Source organism: Physeter macrocephalus, chromosome 18 (genome assembly GCF_002837175.3).
Source record: "Physeter macrocephalus isolate SW-GA chromosome 18, ASM283717v5, whole genome shotgun sequence".
Classification (NCBI taxonomy): Eukaryota; Metazoa; Chordata; class Mammalia; order Artiodactyla; family Physeteridae; genus Physeter; species Physeter macrocephalus.
In genome coordinates, this window is record NC_041231.1 from 76,742,712 (window position 1) to 76,745,707 (window position 2,996).

The window sequence follows — 2,996 nt, forward strand, 5'->3', positions numbered from 1 at the left end:
AGGAGGCTGCTTTGATCCCGGCCGGGTGGGAAAGGGACCGAGGGAGGTGCCACCCAAGCCCAGGCCCGGTTGGGCCCAGGCTCTCCTGCCCCATTTCTGGGTCGCCAGTGGCGGATTCGGGGGGCCTGGGAAAGTAAGTCTCATGGGGAGGCTCAAGTAGAGACTCACCGGAGACAGAGCAGGCCAGCTCAGCGGACCTCTCGGACCATCTTCAAAAGGCCCTCGAAACAAAGGCAAAGAGAGTAAGGGAAGGCACGGAGGCTGGGAAGCAGCTGACAACACCCCAACCTCTTACACAGAAATAAAGAGGCAAACTCCCCACCCATCCCCCTTGCGGCACCAAGCAACTCAGGACACTGCATTGGGCTGGGTGCCATGCGGGTGTTTACTAAATAAAAGCCTTTTGTTTTAAGGAGGGTATTTTTTTGGGGGGGGGTGGTAAAGAAAAGACAGAGATCCTCCTCCAGGCCCCCAGGGCTGTTCCAAGGCACAGCATTCCCCCCTCCCCTCCAAGCTCCTCCTGCAGGAGGCCCGAACCCCTAGGGTAGAGGAGGAGCCCAGATCACAGGCTGCAAAACTGCTGGCAAGTTGGGCATTTTTTAAATTGGTCAGTTTAACAATTGGTTTAATCTGCTAAATTAACCAAACAGAATGATTTGCTCTTTGTAGCTGCAGCTCCAAGACCAACAGCATTTCCTTTCCCCGCCGCCCCCAAGACAGTAAGACAACCGTTTTCTTTGTCTGTGATTTGTTTTGTTATTCAGGTGGCTGGAAGTGAACTTGGGATCACAAATGCCATCCTAGCACACCACCTCTCAATGGAACTGCCAGCCTGAAGGAGCCTACTCTTTCTTCTCCCAGCTGGGAAACAGCTCATCTTTGTGGTTTTTTTAATAGATGAGCTACAAAAGAATCAGAACACTGAAGTGTCGCTTTGCACCCTCCATGATAGAGCGTAAGTTCCCGTGTTGCAACCTGAGAACTGCAGAAGCGGAAGAACAAACTTAGCAGGATTGCCAAGCGCGGTCAATGGCTGAGCCAAAGGGAGATACACCTGGCACCAAAGAACTTACGCCTCTCAGGACGTCGAGGTCATTGCTCAACCTCTTCCGAAACCTCTCGAGAATTAAGACTTGCCTCCAAAGTCAGAAATGGAAGGAAACCTACATCCATCATGCCCCTACTATGTGCCAGGGCACGGGCACATCTATCTGTACAAAAGACGTTAGAGGTGGTAAACTGAGAGCAGAGATGATTCTGTTACCACCTACGTGGTCTCCACCGCAGCATAACCCAGTATGCAACTCTCAGCAGGCACACCGGTCTGGAATGTGGCAGCACACCTGCAAGCCGGGGCCTGTAACTGCCCATGACCTTCCAGAAGCACCAGGCGGAAGAGACTCAGGACTCATGGGTTCATGAGAAAAGCTCAAATCTTGGGGATGCAGGCACAGTGTTCTGGACTTCTAGATTACATAGAGTCTGATCATAACACTAAAAACTTTAAGACGTATACAAACCTCTGAATGGGCCACTGAAAACTTTAACCTGACTGTTGTAACCAAAAAGGCGGGGGGGGGCGGGGGGGAGAGATAAATGAGCAATCCTGAATGCTGTGTTCCAAAAGATCTCTCCAGGTTTAAGTTATGGACACGCTCCCTCTGACCCTAGCAGGATTGCCCCTAAGCCCACCCAGAGAGTTATCTCGGCTGCAAAATCCACTCCCCAATATTTACCTGGTCCCAAGGCGTGTGTGCAACATTTCATAGCCTCTAGTGATGACATACATACGAGGACATATGAGAGCACGGAAACAACTCTATTACTTACCAGCTCTGCAGTCCAGAGCGGATCGTATTTTGAGCCTCATTTTTTTTACCTGTCAAATGCCTCCCACCCCCACTCCTCCGGAAACAAACAAACAAACAAAACCCAACCACCCTCATCCTGCCTCCGTGGCTTCTTGATAGGATGGAAAGTCAGTGCGAGTGAAAGCATTCTGTAAACTGCAGAGCTGAGTACAGCTGTCGGTTATCACGGACGAGGCTCTCCCAAAGCACACCTAACACCTCTTCCCAACTCCAAGCCTCCCTCCAGTTGTCCTCCCTTCTGTGCAAAAGAAGAAAAGGGGTTCCCCACCCGGACACTGGTTCCTCAAATACTGAGACTGAAACGAACCAGGTAAAGATTGTTGCTTTCCCATACTCACATAAAAACTCTCGTGTTTTTTTTTTTTTTTGTCTCATAAGAACTCCCTCCCCAAACTCTCCAAACCTTTCATTCACTTTGGCACCCAGGGAATGACACCCTAATTCCAGCTGATCTAGTCCAGACACATCTGTGCCCATGCACTAGACACTCCAGAATAAAACGCAGTCCTCAGATCCAAGTGCTCTCCCAACACTGAGGGCGAGGAGGACAGCCTTACAAGGTATGGCAGAAGCACAGCTCGGGGTTGTGGATGGTAAGGCTGCGCTGGCCTCAACGGTCACCACAGGCAAGGTCCTCCAAGGGCTTCTCAAGTTGAGGCCCGAGAGGTAGGTGGGATTCGCCCAAGGTCACAAGAGCAATCTGGGGCAAATGTGGAAGCAGGGTCCACACCTCCCAAGTCCCAACCTGGTGCTCCTCATAATATCTCCTCAGGCTAAGAGGGAGGAACACAGGTAGGGTACCCAGAGCTAAAGTCCAGCAAGACCTAGGACCCATCCTTTCCACTGAAGTGACACCACTTCTCCTGCAGGAATTCCTCTGACTCAGGAATGCCCACACACTTTACCTGGGGCTGTGGGAGGCCCCGGGGTCCCAAGGGAGAGAGGACACAGGAGAGAGGTAAGCAGGAAGCTCCTTAATGAAATGGGAAATAAACTCTGAGCAGCATTTCTTCCCTGAAGACAGCCAGCCCTCTACATCAGTGATCACATCAGACTAGAAGCCTGAATCTGCAAGGCAGCAAAATCCTCTGGCGGGGAAAGGAGCTCAGAAACAGGCCGAGACCT